Raw genomic sequence first — 27,630 nt, 5'->3', positions numbered from 1 at the left:
ACATCAAATGAGAATTAATTTCTGGATTCTAGGCTATTTATCTCATGGCAATTCTTTATTGATTTATACTGCTGTAACTTCAAGCATATGTTTAGTTAGTTATGTGTGATGGCTAATTTTATACATCAATTCAGGTCAGCAATGAAACACAGATCTTTGGTTAAACATGTCTTGAAGTTTCCATGCAGGTATTTTTATATGCTATTAACATTTAAATCAGAGGACATTGAACAAAAAAACAAACTCTCCACAATGCAGGTTGGCCACATCCAGTCGTTTGTAGGCTTTAAGACAAAACAGACTTGAGATTATCTGAGAAAGAGGAAATTCTGCCTCTGGACATGCTTTGGAATTGAGAGGTAATATTAACCTTTCACAGAGCTCCAATCTGCCTGCCTATCCTGCAGATTTTGGATCCCCAGTCTTGACAACTGCATGGAATAATTCCTTAAATTAAAATACATATAAATAAATATATACATAATTAAATAAATAATAGAGAGAAAAGAAGTGATAGAATATATATGTAAACATTAAAAGATTTGTTTTATTTATTTGAAAGAGTTACAGAGAAAGATAGAGGCAGAGAGAGAGAGGTCTAGCACCTGCTTGTTAACCCCCCCAAATGGCCACCATGGCCAGACCTGAGTGGATCTGAAGCCAGAAGCAAGAAGCAAGAAGCTACTTCTGGGCTTCCCACATGGGTATAAGGGCCCAAGGAGTAGGACCATCCTCCCCTGTTTTCCTAGGTGCATTAGCAGGGAGCTGGGTTGGAAGTGGAGCAGCCAGGACTTGAACCTGCAGGCCAGGGCTTTAACTGGCTGCGCCACAGCACTGGCCCCTATCAGTTCTGTTTCTCTGGAGAATACTGGCTAATACATCATACGTCTCTGATCTGGAAATGATTTTTCTGAATGGTCAGGGGAGGAGGGCACCCTTTACATCCTTTTCAGATGAAACACTGCAAGGCATATATTAGGGAGAACAAAGTAGCTCCCAATTTAAGAATGCCCCCTAGAAATAAACAACAGGTATATAGGTCATTCTGGAAAATTCCAATAATTTTTTATAATGAGTCCTTATTATGAATGGACAGAGAAAAATAATTTCCATTAATATTCTTTTACTACTGAATTCTGTCTATTTACCAAGAGAGAACAGAGCTAAAATTGCTTCAACCTCTTGAATGGAAAATATCACAGCTATTCTTGGATATTTTTAGTTTTATGAAGTAGGTGATAATTTATAAAAATAAAACACTTTGGAATCTATTTCATCAATAGCAAATTACTCAATCTCTTTCATATTAGAAAAAAAAGTAACTTTGTTAGTAGTCACTTGAGCAATTTAATTTCACAGAAAGTGACTTTTTATTAGCTGTATTTTCTAATATGTTTCATGTTTTTGCACTTGGTCATTTAAACATTCAAACACTAGCATCATTGTAATTGACAATTTCCAATGAACTTTTAAAAGAAAACAACACCTATAATAGAGAGGAATTCCATTTAGTGCAAGATACTGATGATTAAATTCCAAGTTGAGCTTAACAGCTACAGGTTGTGAATGTTCATTATATTTATAACTACCATGGGAATTAACAAATGTATCCTCCCATGTGATGATCCTCATGGACCTGCCTACAAACTTCAGTTAAGAAAAACTATACTTATTTCAGACCCTCATAAATAATCAGAGAGAAAAATCAACAGACAAAATATATGCAAGGGTTACAAGTAAATGTGGTATTGAAAGTCAAGTATTAGTAGTAATAATCATTTATCTAGCAGATCTTTCCTAAATATCTAAGAAAATAGACTTGTTATCAGCCTCCTTGATACACAAGTAGCCTTGAAAAATGAAGCCATTAATCTGAGGCAAACACAACAATAAAACTAGGCAGGAGCTTAGTTATACATTTCTTTTAACAATAAAAACAGCTAAAGAACAATGTGGCTCAAATTCTGTATTCTACAAAAATTAAACAAAGACTCAATAAAGTTAGATGACTTACAATGATACATATGTTTAATTAGTAGTCATAAGTCTCAAAATTTGATTCATATTTCAATATGCCCACCCTTTTTTATATCCAACTTTGAAAAGTGGAATTGTAAAGGAAAAATGATAAACTAAAGCAGGAGGAAAAGAAACACAACATAAACAATGTTAGTGGGTTGAGAGAAAGGAGGCATGGATGAGGGGGAGGAAGTTGAGAGTAAGATAACTGCAGTGACAGATGCTTTTGTACTGATTCTCCAATCAAAGATACCATGGCTGGGGTCAGAATTGTGGCACAGCAAGTAAAGCTGTTGCCTGTGACACTAGTATCTCATATAGACATGGGTTCATGTCCCGGGTGCTCCAATTCCCTGCTCATGGTCTAGGAAAAGCAGCAGAGGGTAGCCAAAGTACTTGAGCCCCTGCCACACATGTGAGAGACCTAGATAAAACTCTAGTTTCAGTGTGTTGCAGCCCTGGCCAATGGGGCCATCTGGGAAGTGATTCAGCAGATGGAAGATCGATCTCTATATATTTGTTTCTCTATTTCTCTGTAACTCTGACTTTCAACTAAAACAAATAAATCTTTTTTAAAAAGTAAAATAAAGCATTTTAACATGCACAAAAATACCATGACTATTGGAAGTTTGCACATTTTCTTTATTGCTTAACTTTTTATAAATAGCTTAAACTTGAGCCTCAACGTCTTCAAATGAAAATGTGAATTATAATCAGCTCTGTCCACTCCAAGAAGAAAGAAGAGAATAATAAATAGAATAATGCCTAACACATAAGGAGATTCTCAAGCAGTGGTCACTATTATTTTCTTATTAAACATAGTTGATGGCTAACAATTCAGAGATGAAACAAATGTGCCTATGAAGATAAGTGAAACGTTGAGGTAAAACTGAAGGAAAAACAGAGGAAACATTACAGTATACATGCGACTGAGAGGTCATAGTGACTAAATTAATTCAATAAAAGCCTTTAGCTAATAGTATAGTATCAATGTTATCTGATTATGATAGTGACCATGTAGTTATTTAAGATGTTTTGGACAACTACATGATACTGCAATGAACCAAAAGTTCAGATCTTCCTCAAATTCATATGTTGCAACCCTAATTCGAATGTGATGGTATGAGGAAGTGGGGCTTTGGGGATGAAACAAAGTAATCAAAGTGGAAGCTCATGAATGAGGCTAGTGCCCTCCAAAGATAAGGCTCTCTAATCCCCTTTTCCTCCTGTGAGGATGCTAGAAGTGGCAGGCTACAACTGAAGTGGCAGGCTGCATTGGAGGAGAGGCCCCTAAGGATAATCCAACCATAAAGGAATCCTGAACTCACTCTGAATTCCAATCTGTAAAACAGAGAGAAAAAATTTCTGACTATCTATAAATCACTTAGCCTATGGTACTTTATGGTGGCAATTTGAACGGGGAAGACAGAGGGATAGACAGAAATTCTCTGTACTATTTTGCAACTGGCAAATAAACATAGTTCAAAATGAATCTTTGAATGTATAATAAACTAATCAATGAATGCTTTGAAAATACATTCATTCCTTTTAATATATAGAAGATGCCAAAGGCTAGAGGTAGTATTATGAATAAAAAAGAGGAGATAATTAAATATTGATACTGACGCTATATCTTATAACAATTTTGATCTATGATTATAGATATACTTATATTGGGGCTTTGTTTCATGAGTGTTGGGAGAAGCCTTCCCCATGGGCCTTTAACCTTGCTTACACATTCTTGCTACACAAGTTTGCCAAACTACAAGCTTGTCTAACTTCTGATACTTAACGATTTCTATTGGTAGTCACATAGGCAACTAAATAAGTTGGCGGGTCAGCCGGGTAACCTCTGTTCAATCTCTTACTCTACAGTGGAGAAGACTAGAGACTCCTGCTTGCTACAATATTGGCTGCTTGCCAGAAAAGTGCTCAACCCTACGTCCTGGAGTCCTTAGCTCTGGCACTGTGTAGTCAGCATCGACCTGGTCATATAAAGTTTCTCTGTGACACTTAAGGCCAGGGAATCGGTCAACTACATGAGACAGTGCAACGACATGGAGACTCACGCTGTTTGTTGTGCTGTGAGCAATAACCTGTCGTAAGTTTCATTTTCAACTCCCTGGATGGATGCAGTGGTAGCAGGTTGCACCCTGCCATCCTCTAAGACAGGATTTCTCACCATTGGCACTGTGGACTTTGGGGCCTGAAAATTCTTAGTTGCTGAGGCCTGTCTTGCACATTGTGTGATGTTAGGCAGCAGCAGTGTCTATCTACCAGGCTCCCCTAGTACCTCCTCTCCACTTACAGCAACCAAAAGTGAATCTAGAAATAACCGAAAGTCGACAAAACAAGACAAAATTTCCCCAGCTCTGTGAAGCTTGACTTCTACCTTAAAAATCAAGTGACATTTCTCAGACATTTTAGCCCATTTTGATTTCTCCAAATATAAATTGTCCTACCTTCAAATGACAAAGTTCTTTGCAATATTTTTTGGCAGGATTATATAAAGATACTAAATTGGGGGGAGTACTTTGGTACAGGATATTGCGACCCTAGCATCTCATAATAGAGCAGCAGTTCAGTCTGGCTGTGATAAAGAGATATCATATGCTAGCTTGCTATTTAAGTCTAGGAAATATATGTAACTTCAATTAAAATATCTTCAATAGAAGAGTTTAGAGGTATCTCCCTCCTCTTTTTAATCACGTATGAAACTGTGTTTTCAAAATACTCTCCTAGGATTTCCAGATACTGTCTCTAATTTTCACTGTGTATCTCCAGGACTCAGACATTTGCCCATAAACAACATTTTCTTAATAAATGTAGGCGGTATGAATGAATATGTAAGTGAATGACTCATCACCCCCTCATGAAAATTCTAATTTTCCCTCAACTAACATATAAGACTTTCCGAAGTTATTTCTCACCAACTTCCTTGTGAGTCCTATGATCTAAACACTTGAGCTCTCTTTTACTTTTACTAAAAAGAAACCCAAACTTTGTGTCAGAGAGAAAATTACTTCTTTACTTTCCAGCCAACTTTCATTTTAGTCTTTATAATAATTTTAAAAACAAGGCTTCATCTTCTTTGGATCTTATGAGTGTAAAATGAAATAGCATGTACAAGACATTTAGCAACATCACGATTTAATAAATATTAGCAATGTTGGCTTATTTTTCTCTTCCCAAATGCATATCTTACTTCTCCATTGCCCTGCTACTTTTACCTTTTGATTTCTCAATTTTACTATATCCTTTCATTTTCTAAATTCGCCACTTGCTGTAAGACTAACAGAATATTCAACGCCTATGCAAATCTTCTCTTATACTCCCTATAAAATTAATCTCTTTTAAACTCCCTTAGTATTATATCTGCATCTAATCACTGACATCACTTAACAATTTTTAAGTTTATCCAAGTATGGGCATGCCAACTTTTCCATTTGTCTCTACAGATTAGAGGGCAAGATAGAAGAATAATTTATGTATGTAACCCCTAGTACAGGCCAGCATTAAAGGCTTGACAAATATTGGTAAAATAAAAGAAAAATCCGTGAAAGAGTGCAAACACTACAAACATGCTTAAAGGAAAGAATTAATAGGGAAATGAGATGGTGTTCCCTTTGAGACTAGCCTGTCAGTTCAGAATACCAGTGAACCAGTGAATACTCTACTTCAATATGATTATCATTTCAATGACAAATATCTAGAATATAAATTAAGTCTTTAGTTTAACTCCAAGCTTCTTAAAATATTCATATATTTAGGACTATAAAAACAATATCTATAATTCACATTTTCATTTCATTTATTATAACTACCACCTACAAATCAAATGAAGTTGACAGAAAAATCACACATAAGAGCATACCCAGTTTTTCACATAGAGGCGTACTACTTAATGAGGCTAAAGATATATCATATCCCACTGTTTGAAATATGTCAGCACTGCTCTCAGCACCATCAAAAGTAAAGTATGGAGATATTTTTCATTTAAATGAACACTATGTATGATGAAAATATCACCACTTGGAAAGTGTTATGCAATATAAGAAGTCAACAAAATAAAATATTTCTTTCCTAATATTGAAGGTATTAGGAATTTTGAATGTTAGCAGTGTAGTGATGTAAATTACATGTAATATAGAATAATTAATACTCTACAGAGCACCAGCTCTTAATTCAAAGAGTAGGAGGGATAGGGAAATCTTGGATATTATTCTGAAGGAAAAGTCAGTATCAGGGTTACAGTAATGATCTATTATTCCAAGGGCAGTCTCAAAAATTACTTCATTAGAAATAGTTTACTCTTTCCACAGTTAGATTGCACTTTGTTTGAAACACATTATTTGTTATGTAATTCTTTCTAGAGCGCACTTTTTTAAGTGTCTACAGTATTTTAACAGCCATCCTTTATCTCACCTAGGGTACGGTTCTCAAAAGTCCTGGAATAAAGGTGAAAACTTACTAAGAAAGCTGTTTCTTCTTCATCAGTTTAACTGTTCATATTAATCTGGACTTCACAGTTGTCCAGAATGTAAATCTTTCAGAACTCACTTATTTTAGAAATGATATACAAACATACTCAATAGTAGGAGGACTATTATAACATAAATTGGGATTTAGGGATATTAATTACAATTCTGTTGCTAGCTATCCATTAGACTTTGGGCAAATGATATATTCTTTATGTATTCATATAATTTTCTATGCAAAATTAATATATTCTAGTCATTTGCATATTATGTACCTAATATGTACTAACTGCTGTACAGACATGAATCCTTCAGTCCTCAGAATAACAAAGAAAAAAGTACCCCATCAAGCCAGTACTTGAAGAGGTTCATAACCCACCCAAGGTTTCCCATTCAATTATGGAGAATTCCAACTCAGACATTTTGACTCCCACACCCACCCATTTAACCTCTGAACTATTTTATATGTCTTTTTTTTTTTTTTTTTTTTTGACAGGTAGAGCTAGACAGTGAGAGAGACAGACAGAGAGATAGGTCTTCCTTTTTCCATTGGTTCCCCCCGCCAAGTTGCCGGTACGGCCAGTGTGCTGTGCCGATCCAAAGCCAGGAGCCAGGTGCTTCCTCTGGACTGGAAGAGGAGCAACCGGGACAGAATCCGGCACCCCAACCGGGACTAGAACCCAGGGTGCTGGCACTGCAGGCGGGGGATTAACCTAGTGAGCTGCAGCGCCGGCCTATTTTATATATCTTAAGGTCACTTCTATTTCTAAATTTCTATAATTAATTCAGCTGTGATCATCCCCAACCTATGCTAGTTGACATGACTAAGGAATTTATTATGTGGTACTGGAAAGAGTAAGACACTGGGTATTCTGAGATCAAACAAGCAAGTACAAACTCCAGCATTATGTGTAATCAATAGGGCTATCAGTGGGCATCTCTTAACTCCTACAAGTCCTAGGTCCAGTATCTCCTACATTCAAGGGTTATCTTGAGGACTCATTTAATTTTATATGAACGGTAAGGTATACACTAGAAGCTTAGTAAATGCCACTGTTGCTACATAATAAATATTCTGTCATCCAGACAAGATTTAAATGGGTTTAAAATATAATTTTTAATGCTAAGACCATAATATATATAAAAATAATAATTTTATTGAAGGAACTATAAATAATGGCACATATACATGAAATTATGTAAATACAATACACACATACATATCACATGAGGGAATAAAAATTTCATCAAATTACAAAATTAAAAAACATCATTTGTTTATCTCAGATTAATGATATTGTTTCTCTTCAAATCTTTAAACTTTAAAAAGTATATATTTTAATATTATTTATTTGCAAGGCAGAGATATAGACTATAGACAGAGACATATGGCCAGAAAGGTCTCAGCCACTGGTTCACTTTCCGAAGGACAACAGCTGGGGGTGGGTGGGGCCTGAATTTGGGAACCAAGAACTCAACCTGCATTTCCCATGGAGAAGCAGAAACCCAAATACTTGAGTCACGACATGACCACACAGGATCTGCATCAGCAGCAGATTGGAATCAGGAGTCAGAGGAGGGGATCAAAGTCAAGTACTAGGATATGAGATGTAAGAGTCTTACCCAGTTTAACCTTGAGGCTAAACTTAAACTGCCTACCCCTGAACATCTCGATTCAGTATTTTACCAATAAAATGTAAAAATAATGCTAGTTATCAGACAAAATTTAATGTTTTCCATTTGCCATATATGAACTTTATAATCCTCAAAGCAGTTTTAAATCAAATGTTAATTGACCAAAATCATTAACTATGCAGAGGTTATAAAAAATGAGTCTTAAAGTTATTTTCTCTCTCTCTCTCTTTTTTTTTTTTTTTTTTTTTTTGACAGGCAGAGTGGACAGTGAGAGAGAGAGACAGAGAGAAAGGTCTTCCTTTGCCGTTGGTTCACCCTCCAATGGCCGCCGCGGCCAGCGCGATGCGGCCGGCGCACCGCGCTGATCCGATGGCAGGAGCCAGGTGCTTCTCCTGGTCTCCCATGGGGTGCAGGGCCCAAGCACCTGGGCCATCCTCCACTGCACTCCCTGGCCACAGCAGAGAGCTGGCCTGGAAGAGGGGCAACCGGGACAGAATCCGGCGCCCCGACTGGGACTAGAACCCGGTGTGCCGGCGCCGCAAGGCGGAGGATTAGCCTAGTGAGCCGCGGCGCCGGCTTAAAGTTATTTTCTAACAGCTAGCAATCACTGAAAATAGACAAATGTTCATGAACATTTAAAAGACTAACTGAAGTACAAAAATCAAACAATATACGTTTATTTAGAAAAAATTCTAATGTAATATTAAATGAGATTTCAACTGTTTGAAGACAGGCAAGAGATAACTAGAAAAACCAAGCTAAAATAGAGTAATATCTATCAAAGAGGTAAGGTGAAAATGTAAGACTCCTTTTTTAAAATAAACCATCCATATTTGAAGTAACCAGTTTATATTAATGAGAACAAATAAATCTTTAAAGAAAAAAATACATGAGATAGAGCTCACATGAACAAAATTACTAACAAAACTTCAAGGTAAACTGACAAGTAAACAAAATGTGTTAAAATATTTTCAAGATATGAATATATTTAGCATTCAGAAGAATTAATAAACCGTTAATAGTAACTATTTCTAGGGAGGGAATCTTACCTTTTAAAATGTATACAGTATGATATTTATTTATATACTACTGAAGTCAGAATTAAAACTTAAGTAACTATTGCAAAGTGAAGAAATGCAGTCATGAATAAGCTAATAAATACCTCGGATGTTTTATGCAACTAGTGAAATTATGGTTGTTTTTGTTCTCATTAATATAAACTGGTTACTTCAAATATGGATGGTTTATTTTAAAAAAGGAGTCTTACATTTTCACCTTACCTCTTTGATAGATATTACTCTATTTTAGCTTGGTTTTTCTAGTTATCTCTTGCCTGTCTTCAAACAGTTGAAATCTCATTTAATATTACATTAGAATTTTTTCTAAATAAACGTATATTGTTTGATTATTGTACTTCAGTTAGTCTTTTAAATGTTCATGAACATTTGTCTATTTTCAGTGATTGCTAGCTGTTAGAAAATAACTTTAAGCCGGCGCCGCGGCTCACTAGGCTAATCCTCCGCCTTGCGGCGCCGGCACACCGGGTTCTAGTCCCGGTTGGGGCGCCGGATTCTGTCCCGGTTGCCCCTCTTCCAGGCCAGCCCTCTGCTGTGGCCAGGGAGTGCAGTGGAGGATGGCCCAGGTGCTTGGGCCCTGCACCCCATGGGAGACCAGGAAAAGCACCTGGCTCCTGGCTCCTGCCATCGGATCAGCGTGGTGCGCCGGCCGCATCGCGCTGGTCGCGGCGGCCATTGGAAGGTGAACCAACGGCAAAGGAAGACCTTTCTCTCTGTCTCTCTCTCTCACTGTCCACTCTGCCTGTCAAAAAAAAAAAATAATAAAAAAATTAAAAAAAAGATTTATTTTATTTATATGACAGGCAGAGTTTATTTGACAGTGGGGAGAGAGAGAAAGAGACATAGAGACAAAGGGAGAATCTTCCATCTGCTGGTTCACTCCCCAGATGGTCATATTGGCTGGAGCTGGGCCAAACTGAAGCCAGGAGCCTGAACCCCATCAAGGTCTCATATGTGGGAGGCAGGTGCCCAGGTGCCCAAGTGCTTGAACCACCATCCATTGCTTTCCTTCGCATATTAGCAGGGAGGTGGATTGGAAGTGGAGCAGCTGGGACTTGAACTGATGATCTGACATGGGATGTGGCATGGTTACAGGAGATGGCTTAACCCACTGTGTCAAAATGCCAGTCCACCTACCTCATTCATTCTAACTGCAACTTAGTAATATTTATAGCATAAGGATACCGTTCCTCTTTTGATGGATATTTTTGTTGTTTCCAGTTTCTTCAATATTGTAAATAACTCTTCTTCTTCAATGTGTACATACTTCTATCAAATAAGTAACCAATTGTGAAATTATAATGTTGGATGAAATATTATATATAATATCAATGTTGATAGATACTATTAAATAAAGCTGCAAAACCAATGTGACAACTTCTATTCTCATCAATAGTATGGGAATTTTTTTTTTTTTTTGACAGAGTTAGACAGTGTGAGAGAGAGATAGAGAGAAAAGTCTTCCTTCCGTTGGTCCACTCCCCAAATGGCTGCCACAGCCAGTGCTTGCTGATCCAAATCCAGGAGGCAGGTGCTTCTTCCTGGTCTCCCACACGGCTGCAGGGGCCCAAGCACTTGGGCCATCCTCCACTGCCCCCCTGGGCCACACCAGAGAGCTGGACTGGAAGAGGAGCAACTGGGACTAGAACCCAGTGCCCACATGGGATGCTGGCACCACAGGCGGAGGATTAACCAAGTGAGCCACAGTGCCAGCCCCAGAAACATTTTTTTTAAGATTTATTTTATTTATTTGAAAGAGTTAAAGAGAGAGGCAGAGACAGAGAGAGAGAGGTTTTCCATCCACTGGTTCATTCCCCCGATGGCTGCAACGCTGGAGCTATGCCAATCCAAAGCCAGGAACCAGGAGCTTCCTCCAGATCCCCCACGTGGGTACAGGGGCCCAAGGAGTTGGGCCATCCTTTACTGCTTTCCTCAGGCCACAGCAGAGAGTTGGATCAGAAGAGGAGCAGCTGGGACTAGAACCGGCGCCCATATGGGATGCCAACACTTCAGGCCAGGGCTTTAACCCACTGCACCACAGCACAGGCCCTGAGAAACATTTTCTTATGTTCTCACTAATATTACCTATTACCAATGTTTTTAATCTGATGAATGTAGTAAAACTCATTTTATTATGTTAATTTACGAATTGATGATTAGTATAATGTTGAGTACCTCTTTATTTGTCTAATTAGGAAATTTGTATTTGTCTTCTGAATTGTTATAACATATCAAGGGATTTCTGACACTGTTTACTTTTATTTGATAATCGATTTCTCCTCTTACATACTTTATGAATATTTTTGTCTAAGTTATCCTATGTTTTCACTTGCTTATAATGTCCTTTCTCATATAGGAGTGTTTCTTAAAATTGTAATGGTTGTATACACTTTTTTGTGTCTCTGTGTGTATGCATATTTTATTTAACAAATTCTGGATTTTGACTTTCTTAAGAAAATTTTCTATATCTCAATGCCATATAAAATATTTCTTAAATTCTATATTTTTCTGCACTTTAAGCTTTATATTTGTGTGACTTTGGAGATAAAATTAAAAAATACTTATTTCATAAGTAAATAGACAATTATCTAAATTCCATTCTTTGTGTGTTATTCTGAGCTAGTATCAGGGTAATATATTTAAGTGGGACTACTACTATTTTTTAATTTATTTGACAGGTAGAGTTATAGACAGTAAGAGAGACAGAAAGGTCTTTCTTCCATTGATTCACTCTCTAAATGGCTGCAACGGCTGGAGCTGTGCTGATCCGAAGCCAGGAGCCAGGTACCTCCTCCTGGTCTCCCATGCGGGTGCAGGGGCCCAAGCACTTGGGCCATCCTCCACTGCCTTCCTGGGCCACACCAGAGAGCTGGACTGGAAGAGGAGCAACCAGGACTAGAATCCGGCACCCTCTTTTTTTAAAAGATATTTTATTTATTTAAAAGAGTCAGAGAGAGGTAGAGCCAGAGAGAGAGAGAGAGAGGTCTTCCATCCACTGGTTAACTCCCAACGTGGCCACAAAGGCCAGAGCTGAGCTAATCTGAAGCCAGGAACCAGGATCTTCTTCCAGATCTCCCACATGGGTGCAAGGGCCCAAGCACTTGGGACATCTACTGCTTTCCCAGGCCATAGCAAAGAGCTTGATCTGAAGTGGAGCAGCTGGGACTAGAACCCAGTGCCCACATGGGATGCTGGCACCACAGGCGGAGGATTAACCAAGTGCGCCACAGTGCCAGCCCCAGAAACATCCCATGGGGGATGCTGATGCTGCAGACCAGGCCTTTAACCTGCTGTGCCACAACACTGACCCCAGGACTATTATTTTTAATGCAGTTAATTATTACATTGCTTTAAAGATTACTTTAAAGATCCCCCCTCCTCATCTGTTTTAGATTTTTAGGTTTTTTAGATATATGACCTTGAAAATCAGAGTGACAGAGAAAGATACAGAGAGATCTACTATCTGGTGGTTTACTCCCTAAATGGCCACAACAGCCAAGACTGGATCAAGCTGAACCATGTGCTATGAACTCCATCAGGTTTTCCCTCATGCACATTAGGAACTTAAGTAGTTGAGCCATTATCCACCACTTCCCAGGCGGATTACTGAGAAGCTGGATCAGAAGTAGAATACCTAGAATTTGAACCTGCTCTGCAATATGACATACAGACACTCCTAGTGGAAGATTAACCTGGTGTGCCAAAACACCTGGCCCTCTTTTAACTTTTATTATTACTAAGCAGTTCTCCTTTTCAACTCATAAATTTCAAGTTTACACTTGAGGTGTTTTAATCTATGGTATCTGGTGCTTTTGTTTGATCCAATATGAATTCTAGTAAGGAAATTCTAATGTTTTTTGATTACTGATGCTATACTTTTCAATTCCTCAATGGTGTCATAAATTTATTTTCTTAAAATACATTTTCAGTAATTTTATAGCCCTACTATAACATAAATATGCATTTTTTAAATAATATGTTTAGTTTTTTACCTCATTTGCAATCTGACAAATGTATTCAACTAGAATGCAAACTCTTTAAGAACACTTCTGTATTTTCAGATGAACACCTTGTCTAATGGCTGGATCATGTCTAACAATTAAGCAATGATTTTGGAAACAAAGAATTTAAAATTTTGCAATCAACCAGGATCAGATTTTCAGATAACCCTTAATCATATCTTATACCATATTTTTAAATAACAGAAGATGTGAATTTCTTCTGATAATGTAATGCATAAAGGATTTTTTTTGCAAACTGAATAACTCAATGGTTAATTTTATATAGTTAGTTTTAAGACAAAAAGAGTTGATTGAAAGTAGAGAACAATGAAGTCTCTTTGCATCAAGTGAAATGTTTTCATGTGTAAACTGTGGGTGCTTAAATGAATCACAAAGGATTCACATATATGCATGCTATTTTAAAATTGATACTAATGAAAAGGAATATAGCAGTTCTAAAAATATCTTATACTTGCTCTTTAAATTCCTCTTTGCATTAATGATTTGTAAGCATTCAGAATTTATCTTTGCTCAGAGATGCAGAAAGCCACAAAATAATATGAGCAATAAGATAAATCACAGTAATTTACATGATCACAACATTTCTTGAGTCCAAACAAAAGCTGAGATTCCAAGACAACAATATGAAATGAACTGCAAAGTCTGACAGGCCTCCTAGGGAAAACAGAACACGTGAAATACTGTTCCTCCAGCAGAGTATACGAGGAAGAGACAACTAACATAAAAACAGATTTTCTAAAAGTTGAAATGGAAAAGAATTCTTAAAACTGATTATGGTCTGATGTGAGAGTTTAAAATCTCTGGGAATCCCTGGTACAAAGGTTTGCTTTCACTGAGGTCAGAACAGAGAGCTTGAGGCAGAATAGGAATCCTGAGAGACCCCTGATTGTCTCAAAATACTCAAACACCCAGAATCCTCTCTCAGACAAAGAAAATCCTTCAACCACTGGGGACGTGAAGAAGTCTTCTCACTCCCAGAAGCAGGACAAAGATCCACTTCTTATGAAGGAAATGCAAAAACCAAAAGCACCTGCCTTTAGAAAAGGGGCATGAAAGCTCTCCCCAAGTGTAAAGGAAGCTGCAAAGGTAAGCTATTCATGGGGGAGGGTCGGAAAGAAAAATCATGCGTCCTGAGGGAGAGGAAGGAAACTCCCTTTCCCATTTTATGGTGGTTTTTACACATAACAAGCAACACTAGTCTATTGCTTTAGAAATAGGTAAATACTCTATTGCCACTGGTCCCAGAAAATGGTACACATGCTGAAGGAAGAGTAGGAACAAAAGCTGTCTGGCCCTGGAGCAGGGACACAATAGCTTCTGGGACCCAAATCTTGCACTGATACAAAAAGCAGATGGTTGCTACCCCTGGGAGTAGGGCAGAAGAGTGTCTCCTGCCGAAGACTTTCCAAATACCCAAGGTACACTTTAGCTGCCACGGGCAGAGAAATATTCATCTTCAAAACCTAGACACATAGCATTTAATATGGAGACTGGAACAAAAGAATGGAGAACCCCTCTGATATCCACCACGTGTCCCCAACTTAGTAACAGGACAGAGCGACCTACCTCTGAGCTAAGTACAAGATTATGAAGAAAGACCCTTGAAAAGGCAGCTGACTATTGAAAGCTAAGGGAGGTGCACCCATGTTGCACTAAGCACAAAACAGTCTGAGTCCACCACTGGAGGGATCTAGAAGCTTTGGTTCACCAATGGTAGCTACAACAAGGACAAAATCCACACTCAGCCCAATGACTTCGTTGGTCAAACCCTCCACACTAAGAAGAAACATGTTTTATCTGTGGGTACACATGTTATTTATAAGACACTCTGAGGTAGAAAAGAGAATGGAGAAAGGCTTTTCACCTCAACTCTAGTAGAGGTTTTTAACCTGAGAAACGTAAAATATTCTCTAATTACAGGATAGTGTTGGCTGATTTCACTATATCTGTGCTCCCACAGTTTATTGGGGCAAAATGTTTATAAGTGATTTTGTAGACCAAATGTTGATCACATAGGCAAGAATCCTGCATATAGATACCACTGGTCTAGTGCAACAAGGTTGTCCATGTGGGTACAAGGAGTCAAATAATGCAAAGACGAACACTCAGAGACACAAACTCACAAGCACAGAATTTCATGCAACATGGTCAAGGAAAATGAAATTAGAAATATTTAACAGGAAACTTCCATGGAGCTTGTATGAGCACAGACAGACTTATTCTCTCTCTCTCTCTCTCACACACACACACACACACACACACACACACTCAAACCCTTCAAGAGAGTCCATTTGATAGATCCACTATGCTTACAATGAAGTCAATTTACAACTGGACTAGTTTGAATAAGATTACTCCTATCTCTTCACCATTTCATACCATTCTTACCTCTTTTTTTACCAGTGCCAGGAGTAGCAACAGAAATTAATGACCAAAGAAGCAGTTCTAGCAAGTAAAATAAATGCAGGGTAGAGAAATACAGGGCTCTCTTTTGTTCAAGCTAGAAGACAAGCAAGGATCTAGGAACATTTGATGATCAAAATGTCCATAATACCAAAAGCAATTTACAGATTCATTGTAATCCCAATCAAAATATGAATGACACTGTTCTCAGCTAGAAAAAACAATACTAAAATTCATATGGAAACACAGGAGATTCCAAATAGCTAAAGCAATCTCAAGCAACAAAAACAAATCCGTAGGCAACACAATACCAGATTTTAAGACATACTACAGGGCAGGTACAACCAAAACAGCCTGGGACTGGGATAGAAATAGTCATGTAGAACAATGGAACAAGATTGAAACCCCAGAAGTCAATCCAAGCATCTACAATCAACTAATCTTTGACATATGAGCTAAAATCAATCCCTGGAGATAGGAAAGTATCTTCAACAAATGGTGCTAGAAAAATTGGATTTCCACATGCAGAAGTATGAAATAAGACCCTTAACTTATACCTTATAAAACATCCACTCAAAATAGATCAAGGATATAAATCCATGATTTGATACCATCAAATTACAGAGGAAAACATTGGAGAAACTCTGCAAGACCTTAGCATAGGCAAAGATTTCCTGGAAAAGACCCAGAAGCACAGGCAATCAAAGCCAAAATTGACAAATGTGATTATGTCAAGCTGAGAAGCTTCTGTACTGCAAAGGAAACAGGCAGCAAAGTGAAGAGGCAACTGACAAAATGGAGAAAAGATTTGGAACTATGCAATTGATAAAGGATTAATACCCAGAATCTATAAAAGACTCAAGAAACTCAACAAGAACAAAATAATCCTGTTAAGAAATGGACTAAGGACTTGAACAGGTATTTTTCAAGAGAGAAAATTCAAATGGCCAACAGGCACCATTATGCTTAGTTAAATAAATCAGTCCCCAAAAGACAAATAGCATCTGTTTCTCTGATCTATGGTAACTAATAGAATATCAAAAATGTAATCTATAAGAGTGAAATTTGCATTTTGAGATTTCATGATTACAGCCCTTCTCTCTACTGTTGAGGAAAGTGTTTTTTCTTCTATTTGTTGAATTCTTTACTTAGTGGAGGGTTAAGCTTATGATTATAAAATAAACTGAAAGTATATCATTGTAAAAATTAAAAGAAAGAATAAGAAAGGAAGAAGGAGAGAGTGTAGGAGCATGGGGGTTGGGTAGGTTGAGAAGTATCACTATATTCCTAAATCTGTGTATTTGAAATACATGGAATTTTCTCAGCTTATATAAATAAAAAATATATAAAAAGTAAATGCAAGGTCAAATAAAGTTATTGCTTTAGATATGTCAGTCACATTTCAACCTACAGGTTACACAGAAGTTTCATGAGCACTTCCTCAATTTGCATTGTGGACATAATTCAACCCCATTGTTAGAGATAGTGTTTCCTACTGTGGAATCCCTAAAGTTAAGCCAGTCAAAATTGATTCATCAAACTTTTAAAATCAGAAATTTGTATTAATTAACCTAAAACACTGTTTTGACAGAATTCTCATAATAGTTATAAATTAATTAATGAATAATTCTGAAATGATTTCTGAGCCACATCAAATAAATGATACAATGTTAAGTATAAGTAATTTGCTGGGTCAATTGTATTTCTTTTATTGTAATTCATGCCGAAAATTGGTAATTTATTTAAAGTGTGCAAAAATTCTACTGATCAGAATATTATATACTTATAAAATGCAAAAATAGCTGCATGGTACTCTGGTGTTTACCAAGTATTTCCTCATCCTTTTCTGATTTTATTACTAATCTCATCTTTTTCAAATGGTGAAGTTTTTACAGATGCTCTTGGATTTCTTTAGAATTTGTGTATACTGTGTGTCAATTCTTACACATATGTATGCATGCTTATGTTATGAGAAAATAAATAATGCGAAAGATATTTTCTCCTTCATGTTTACCAGAACATGTTAGGATCATGAACAATTTCATCTTATAATGACTTAATATCTTTAAAAACCAGTTTTCATTCTCTTATGTACATATCTTCAGACAAAAAGACAAGCATTATTTTAAGTTGCTTTTTGAAATGACTCATGTATTCTTGGAAAATCACTGACAATTATGAGAAACATTTACTTATAAACTAAATACAAAATTGGAAATTGTTTTTAAGACTCAAATCTCAAGTAAAGTTGAGGAAAACATTTATGGTCAACAAAGTCAATACGTACGAAGATGTTTTATCATTGCTACCTGGCAGGACAACAATGCCCATTAAATTCTTCTCTTGAATCACTCTTAAGAGTTTTCATATTGGGGCTGGCACTGTGATATAGTAGGCTAAGACTTTGTGTGTGGTGCCAGCTTCCCATAGGGCTGCCAGCTTGTGCCCTGGCTGCTCTTTTTTCCTATCTAGCTCTGTGCTTATGGCTTTGGAAAGCAGTAGAAGATGGCCCAAGTGCTTTGGCCCCTGCACCCACGTGAGAGACCGGGAACAGCTCCTGGCTCCTGGCTTTGAATGGGTCCAGCTCCAGTCATTGTGGCAATCTGGGTAGTGAACCAGCGGATGGAAGACCTTTCTAACTGTCTCTCCCTCTCTCTGTCTATAACTCTGTCTCTCAAAAATATTTTTAAAAAAGTTTTCATATTAAAATGCTACACAACTGACAAATATACTTATTATTCATTTAATGATTGGTCAGAGTCTACATCCCTCAGAGGCTTAAAGCCTTTCTTTTGAGAAACTTTAGAGTTAAAGGCAGAAATTATTCATATGCACCTGAAATCTAAAAGCAGAAAATAAAGATCTGTTCTTAAATTAAAATATTTTGCAAAGTGTTATCACCATTTTAAATTCGTGGGCAGTTTATAAAATAATTAATTAGTGTTCTCTAAGCCTTGTTGGTGTTATCATCATGAAACTGTCTTCAAGAGACACTAAAAGTCTCACAGAATTCTATCACAGTGAAGTTCACAAAAATCAAATCAAATTACAAGAAATGATTTTTAGGTGTTGAAAATAGTAACCTTATACAAGGTCAGGATCCTTTTGGTAGAGGGTATATACTGTTTTCTGTTGTACATGTGTGCCTTGGGTTATTAGAGCCTTGGAACTGTCTGAAGTGCATCATAGACTGGCAGATTCTATGTGTGTGTGTGTGTGTGTGTGTGTGTTTGAATGTAAGTGTGTTGGTAGTGGAGGTTCTAATTAACTGAATGATGATTCATCAAATAATAATTCATGGGCTAAATATACCACAAATTTTAACACAGATTGCAGGAATGTGCTAAAATCCAGAGGGGCAGTATGGAGATACTGACAATGGGACTGATCTGAAGAAAAAAATGTGAACTTTCAGATACTGAACAATCACATGAATGTCACTACCCTCTGATAGGATGTGACCATATTATCTTCCTTTCTTTTTATTTAAGATTTATTTTTTTATTTGAGAGGTAGAGTTACAGTGAGAGGAAGAAACAGAGATAAAGGTCTTCCTTCCATTGGTTCATTCCTTAAATAGCCTCAACAGCCAGAGCTGTGCTGATCTGAAGTGAGGAGACAGGTGCTTCTTTCCGGTCTCCCATGCGGGTGCAGGGGCCCAAGCACTTGGGCCATCTTCTATGGCTTTCTCATGCTACAGTAGAGAGCTAGATCGGAAGAGGAGCAGTCAGAACTCGAATCGGCACTCATATGGGATGCTGGTGTCACAGGCAGAGGATTAATCCACTGCACCATAGTCTCAGCCCCTGACCATATTATCTTTCAACATGGCCTCTGGAGAATATGTCTGGCAAGGAAAAACAGTTTCCCCTACTTCTTGGGTATACTTCTCTTCATAAAATCATAAAAGAGGTTGCCTTGGACCCTGTCCATAATTATTCATTACTCAATATCTTCATGGCTCCTGTAAACGATTTCATTTCAAGCAAGACTGTTGGGTGTAGAGAACATGTGCATAGTCTATATCTCAATCAAGTAGAACCCACTCTAAGAAATGTATAATTTCAGTAGAGAAACATAGATAAGAGCACAGACATTGTATTAGTTTCCTGTGGCTTCCATGAACTTGATGACTTAAAACAACATGAATGTAACATTTTTTTTTTTTAACTCTGAGGGTCGGTGGTGTGGAATTGCTATCAACTGGGCTAGAGTCAAGATGTTGGCAGAGTTGGTTTCTTCTGGAGAATCCAGGGAAGAAACCATTTCTCACTTTCCTAGCTCCTGGAGGCTGCCTGCATTCCTTGGCCCAGGGTCCTTTCCTTGCATCACTTTAACCTTGCTCTTCTAGACACAACCTCTGCTTCTTTCCTTATCTTTCTCGCCTCTTACATGAGTCAGGGCCCTTGTGGTTACACTTAGGGTTCACCTAGATAATCCAAAATAACCTCATCCTCTTGAGATCTAGTTTAATTACTTTTGCAAGTTTCCATTGCTATGTGAGGTAACTCAACACTTCTGGGGATCAGAAGGTTTCTTTTAGTGGTCATTACTCAGTTTAGCACATGGTTTAAAGTTGGATTTCATGGGGCTGCATTCCAGTGTTGTTGAGAGACAATTTTTCAGGGTTCTACTGAGGTGGGCTCTGCAGAAGCTAGTGAGGCACAAAGCAACTTCCAGAGAGACTTCCAGCAGTCTTTGGATCTTACTTCTGACTATTAAGACACTCCATCCCTTTCCATGCCCATTCAGCACACCTACTCTCCCAAGATGCACCTGAACCTTCTCCTCTATGAAAAAGAAACCATGATGAATACACATAATCTGGGTTCCATGGGGAGATGCCATAAAACTTTACCAGTGATCACACTGTGCAACCTGTGCCAAATGTGTATATGCAAATAGCACATCACCCTCTACAAAATAAAGGAGGCAGCCGAACTGATGTGCAGGCAACTCACTGCATGCAGCTACTCACACTCACATCTGAGTGTGTACCACCTGAGCACTCTCTTCAAATAAATCCTGCTCAAATCCTCACAGTTTATCTGTGTCTAACATCTTTTGTCCTAGACTCTATTTCCAAAGATATGAATAACACAAATATTCTTGGAAGACCGAGACTAAGTCTCTCTCAAACAAAGTATAGTTTGCTTAGGCTCTTAGAGAGAGAGAGAGAGAGAGAGAGAGAGAGAGAGAGAAACACCCTCTGAAGCAATGGCTGAGTATGCTTACTTTCAGAGGAGAAAAAGGAGTTCCTAAAACATCCAAGTTCCTACCCTGTAACCTAGTCCACTATATGTGCAGACATGACCATTATGTTGCCCTGTGGAGAGTATGGTTCAGGATTTCGAGACAAATACATTGAGAGTTTGGCCACCGCTATTGTCTTTGGCCTCAGTGTTTTCTGCCAGCATTTGTGAAAGTGTTAGCAGGCTAACATTGTAGCTTCCAAGTACAATAAAATGTCAGAGCTTTTACAGTACTTGACAACCTATATCACTCATGATGTGACATTGATAAAGTACTCATATTTCTCAGTCTCATCTTCTAATCAATAAAATGGAGTTAATAATAATAATACTGACCTCAGGATGGTTTTGAGTGGATTATATGGGAGAATGCACATGAAGTGAGCAATCCTAATGAATAGTAAGTAGTCATGAAAGATTAGTCATTATTATCATCAGTGGTTTTATCATCAGCAATATGATGGTTTAGGCTATGATTAATAATGCTCATCTTGAGGAAAAAAATGTTTTGTAAATTTGCATTTAAATAATAAAGATCAATTTTGTATTCTTATTCAAGTCATATGATTTGAAAGATAAAGTCACAAATGGGAAGAATTGTAATTGCATAGATCTCATGTTTGCAGTATTTCAATTGTTGCATTATTTCAGGAAGAATCGGACTTTTGTTCACAAATTCACAAGAGGAAGGGCAAATGTTAACATCCCCTTCTACCCATTTATTTCTATATATCTTTTATGAAGAAAAATGGTAAGGAAAACTGTATGATATACACAAGTGTGACCTTAAATCCCAGTTTAATTATAGGATCTGTTGAAACTGCAGTTTTTTCAGTTATTGTTGCCAATATTAATTATTTCCAACCCCTGGTAAAATGATTTGAATATTTTTGATACTTGGGCTTTTAAAGATACACAATTATAAGAAAGATGATTTTCTTACCAAGGAGGCAGGTACCAATGCCAGCGCACTTGGTAAAGTGATAAGTATAAATACACAACCGATCAAAAAGATAGGGAATGTGTCGATGAGATTTCACAAATAAGACCAGTGTAAGCAAATAGTGAAGGATAGAATTAAAAGGGAGAGAATGAGCCTGCGGGGAAAACAGGACACACAGCAGACTCATAGAATGGCAGCACTCCTGCCTCAGAATCAACCCTTGGGACATTCAGATCTGGCTAAAAGGTCCATGAGAGTCTCACAGGCATGGAAAGCCATGACACGGAGGCAAAAACAATCTAAATGAAAGATCCTGGTGAACAAGACCCCAGCAGAAGGAACAGGCCATCAAGGAGAGAGGCGCCTTTCTCTGAAGGGAGGAAGGAACCTCCACTGTGATACGGCCTTGACTAAACAAGTTCAGAGTCGGTGAACTCAAGGGGCTTCCATAGCCTAGACAGCTCATAGCAAGAGTCTCGGGTGATTGCTGACGTCATAAATAAGAGTGCCAATTGTTAAATCAACAACAGGAGTACATGCTCCCCACGTAGGATCTCTGTCCTTAATGTGTTTTACTATGAAACGTAAAAACAACACTACTAGTCGAACAATACCCTATACCTTGTGCGGTTGTGTGAGTACAGATGTTGAAATCCTTGCTTAGTATATACTAAGCTAATCTTCAGTATATGAAGGTAATTGAAAATGAAATGATGAAGGGCGGGATAGGAGAGGGAGTGGGAGAGGGGAGGGCCACAGGAGGGAGGGAGGTTGGGGGTGGGGGGGGAAGCCACAACAATACAAAAGTTGCACTTTGTAAATTCATATTTATTAAATAAAAAAATAACTATATAACAAACAAACAAAAAAAGAACTTAATACTTTACCCTTTTAGTATTTTTTATGTTCTACTTAAAACTATTGGTTGAACTCTGTAATTAATACACAATTACTCTTAGGTGTTTAATTAATGCTATAACTAGTACTCAAATAGTATTTTACCCTTTGTGTTTCTGTGTGGGTGCAAACTGTTGAAATCTTTACTTAATATATGCTAAATTGATCTTCTGTATATAAAGATAATTGAAAACTAATCTTGATGTGAATGGAAGGGGAAAGGGAGTGGGAGAGGGGAGTGTTGTGGGTGGGAGGGAAGTTATGGGGGGGGAAGCCATTGTAATCCATAAGCTGTACTTTGGAAATTTATGTTCATTAAATAAAATAAAATAAAAAAAAGAAAGCAACTAAAAAAAAAAAAAAACAAAAAAAAAGAAAGATGATTTTAACAAGCCTAGTTGGATATATGTATCAAAGAAGAAATAACTTCTACAGTTTCAAAATAAGTAAGGCATTAATGGGATACTTTCAATAACAAAAAATGAACACTAAATGATCATTTATATATTTTTCAATTCTGCTTAAAATTATAATTAAAGATACAATGAAGGGGCTGTTGCCGTGGCTCACTTGGTTAATCCTCTGCCTGCAGCATCTACATCCCATATGGGCACCGGGTTCTAGTCCTGGTTGCTCCTCTTCCAGTCCAGCTCTCTGCTGTGGCCTGGGAAGGCAGCGGAGGATGGCCCAGGTGCTTAGGCCCCTGCACCCACATGGGAGACCAGGAGGAAGCACCTGGCTCCCGGCTTCGGATCGGCGCAGTGCTGGCTGTAGCACTGGCTGTAGCCATTTAGGGAGTGAAACAATGGAAGGAAGACCTTTCTACTTTGTCTCTCTCTCTCACTGTCTAACTCTGTCAAAAAAAAAAAAAAATACAATGAAAACAGGGGCTGGTGTTGTCTAGCAGTGAGTTGATCCAATACCTGTGATCTTGGCATCACATATGTGGATCAAAGTCCTGGCTGCTCCACTTCCAATCTAGCTTAGTGCTAATACACCTGGGAAAGCAGCCAAGGATGACCCAAGTACTTAAGTCCCTCCATCCAAGTCAGAGACCTGGATGGAGTTCCTAGCTCCTGGCTCCTAGCTTTGGCTTGGCTCAGCCCCAGCCCTTGTGGCCATTTGGGTATTGAACTAGTGGATAAGAGACTTTGTTTTTACTTCCTCTAGATTCTCTCTCTCCCCTGTTCTCAGTAATTCTCTCTTTCAAATAAATATTTTTTTAAGGAAAGATACAATGAAAATGAATCTTGGATAAAACATCCAAGAAGACAAAATAAATTCAGTCCTATGAAGAGCATCCATCTTATTTTCTGAGAGAAAATAACAACTAAAATGGGCAAGAATGGCTACTTTAATTTCTCTGAACATTTAATCTAATTCTGCCTCCTGCTACTATTCCTTTTATCCTATACTACAGTATACTATTTTATTTTCTTTACAATATTTATTACATTGTTCATTTATGTGTTTGCTTATTCATTTTCTACTCCCCACTGTTTGGATATATTTTCTGCAATATTCTGAACACCTAGCATAGCACCTGATTCAAGGAAGGCAGTCAATTAATATTTATTGATGGACGAATAAATAAATATAGTAATTCATTAAAAGAGCATAATCATAAAGAATATTGGCATGAGGGGCTGGCACTGTGGTGTAGTGGGCTAAGCCTCTGCCTGTGGCACTGGCATTCCGTATGGGCACGAATTTAAGTCCCGGCTGTTCCTCTACCAATCCAGCTCTCTGTTATGGCCTGGGAAAGCAGTTGAAGATGGCCCAAGTGCTTGGGTCCCTGAACCCATGTGGGAGACCTTGAAGAAACTCCTGGCTCCTGGCTTTAGATCATCTCAGTTCTGGCTATTGTGGCCATCTGGGTAGTGAACCAGTGGATGGAAGACCTGTCTCTCTGTCTCTTCTTCTCTCTGTAACTCTACCATTCAAAGAAATAAATAAAAATCTCAAAAAAGTGAAAATAAATAAAAAGAAGAAACTTTAAAAAAATAAATAAAAATGTTGGCATGCATTCTAGGTGGATGAAAACAATACACTTTTTAAAATATTTGTCCTTATGGAAAGTTTTTTTTAAAAAAATCAGTTATATTTCATTCTTGGAGATATATCTTATAATTACTGAGATACAGAAAGATAATTCACAAAGTTTAAAGAAAATATATTTTATGAAAAAACTGTGGATTTCAAAAAAATTTCTACATCAAAATATACTTAGCTTTTAATTCCACTTTCCATGAATTTTTTAAAATGTGTTCCTATAAAAACCTCAAATGAACAGTTGTCTTTTTTCACTTAATTAACCACAGTTTTAGCCCACGAGATTCTGTAAACAAAGCCTGTAGGGTATCCTGCCATTAAGGGATTTTCAATAAAGTCTGGGGCATAAAAATTTAAACAGCCAATACAGAGGGATCATTTCTGGAAATGCCATGGATTTTTATTTTTTCACTGTGGAAAGGTTCTGGGCTTTCCCAGAAGATGCCCAGACTGTTTGTGTTCTATTTACAAACAGTAAAATGTTTACAGCCTTGTACCTCAAAGTACACAAATTTATTTGAGATTCAAAATTTCTACTAAGCTTACAAAAACATTTCTCAAAGTTAGCCTCTTGATGTTTGGTTTGGATAGCAGACATTCTAGTTAAATAAGTGAATACACAAAGTATTTAATTTTCCTGATACCAAGAAACACAAGTTGGTATTTATCAAATTTAAGACTCTATTGACATGTTAGTTTTGTACTGTAATATGTGTTATTATTATCCCCAATGGGAATGATAAATTAAAAAAGATATTAAGCTATTCCATGTATAGGAACATCAAAATATTAAATTCATGTCAGTTGTCAAAACCTGCAAAGATGTTCTGATAGGCATCATATTGCCAAAGCAATACTAAATGGATTTGTCTGGCAGTCACATGGCTATGAGATTTGATCTCCGGCTGTGGCAGAATTCAAAGACTACCAAATGACACTGATAAGATGCTGTTATCAAATCCAGGATCATTAGCTAAAACATTCAGTCATGGCACAGAAGCTGAGACTTTTTGAAATGAAACCAAGAGCCCTCTATATTACATTTTAGTCTCTCTTGAAAGCATCTGAGTCCAAAACAGAACAAGCCAAATATATCTACTTAGAATGTGCAAGCCCATTGTTCTGAAATTGTCAAGTCCTTATCATCAGCTATCACATTACACAGAAAAGTAGGTAGACAGCCTAGCCTCTGCCACAACCAATTTTAAGCAAAGTATCTTATCTTATCTTTAATTAGACATTCCTTTAGAATGTTAAATCATAGTAGACTTGTATTGCCCTGATCAGTTAACTATAAAAGAGACAGAAACAAGTTGTTTTTAATTTTAGCACTTCATTTGCCACTCATATAGAGAGTGTACTTTTTATCATTAGAGGTTTGACTTGAAGTAGAGCTGAGTGGAATGAATAATCTTTTCATGCTCCACTCATTCCCTTTAAAAGATAAGAGTGACCACCACTGATGACTAATTATGCTGTAAATAATTTTAGTCTTTTTCTCTGCTTTAATTTTCTCCTTCTTCTCTCCAATTCATTCTTTACCCTATCACCAGTAACATCCTCCTAAAATATCACTTCTATCACATTATTCTTTGGCTGAAAAGCAATTCTCTCTTACTGTTGTGGGATTTTAGCCAAAGCCCTTTAATTCACATTCAACACCTTTTATTTTTATCACTTCTCACTTTCCATATCTCCCGTGACACTATTTCCTCCAAACAATTCCTCCAGTAACAATCCATTTAGCTTCCCTGAATTCTTTGATCTAGAGACTGTATTTCCCCACCCTCATGGAATTTCTGGTTGCAGCAATGACCTCCCCCTAGAATTTTTCCCCCTTATTATCTAGCATAAAATACTATTTCCTGCACGTGAGTTCTCTGAACATACCCACATAAAGGTTTTCTTCCTTCTTGTGAATTCCCATTGCATGGATATTCTCCATTAATCATTCATCCCTTTGGACAACTGTGAACTTGTTAATTAAATGCTAGAATGGCTTTATACATTTGGTGCACTATATTACTTCCAAAGATAAATTATGAACTCCTTAAAGGCAGTAGTCTTTTCCGAAAATTCCCTTTTTCTCTGAGTACCATGTCCTTCATATAGTAAGCACACAATTATAGATCCTTAAATACTGGGTTTCTAACTACAGTGTATCATATATTTCCAAAGAGCTAAACAATAAGATTTCTGATGTTCTCACTACAAAAAACAGTGAATGTTTGAGGCAATGGATGTGCTCATATCCTGATCTGATCATTATACAATGCACACATATATCAAAATAGCACATTGTAACCCATAAATATGTGCAATTCTTATGTATCAATTAAAAAGAACAAACATAGTTTTAAAAATATTCAAGCAGCAGACTTGCTATATGAAGAAATTGAGCTCCAGAATCAGCAATTAAGCTAACGATGATGTACACTCAAGGATGTTGTTTGCTTATTTAAGACCTTTTCTACATTTTGCTTCTTTCTTGGTTATTGCTAAACCAAATAATTTATGAAACACATTGATTTTAATAAAGTATATACATATAAACCTACATGTACATAACTTCATATGTGTCTCTAAATAAAATAGTAATAAATAATTAGGATTTCTTTGGAGATACTGAAATTGCAAGGGCACCTCTAGAAAAACTCCCTTTCATTGACTGTGAAGCAAGAAATAATATACAAGAATTGCCCTGACAATAGGGACATTCAGTATTTTAATACCTAATGTCACTAGTTTGAGTGACATGACCAATATTCTAAAGAGAACTAAATATTAAAAAAGTTTCCAAAAATGCCCTGTTAAAAATCTTATATTCTACCATTCACTACTGTAAACAAATCA

At 37.2% G+C, this 27,630-nt stretch overlaps 1 protein-coding gene across 9 annotated transcripts in view; it reads right to left on the bottom strand.

Annotated features, from left to right (window-relative positions):
- LRP1B (LDL receptor related protein 1B) overlaps positions 1-27,630 on the bottom strand; it is a 2,140,503-nt gene that overhangs the window by 958,407 nt on the left and 1,154,466 nt on the right. The window lies entirely within an intron of this gene.

This window comes from Oryctolagus cuniculus, chromosome 3, assembly GCF_964237555.1.
Source record: "Oryctolagus cuniculus chromosome 3, mOryCun1.1, whole genome shotgun sequence".
Classification (NCBI taxonomy): Eukaryota; Metazoa; Chordata; class Mammalia; order Lagomorpha; family Leporidae; genus Oryctolagus; species Oryctolagus cuniculus.
This window is presented reverse-complemented; position numbering and strand designations above follow the sequence as displayed.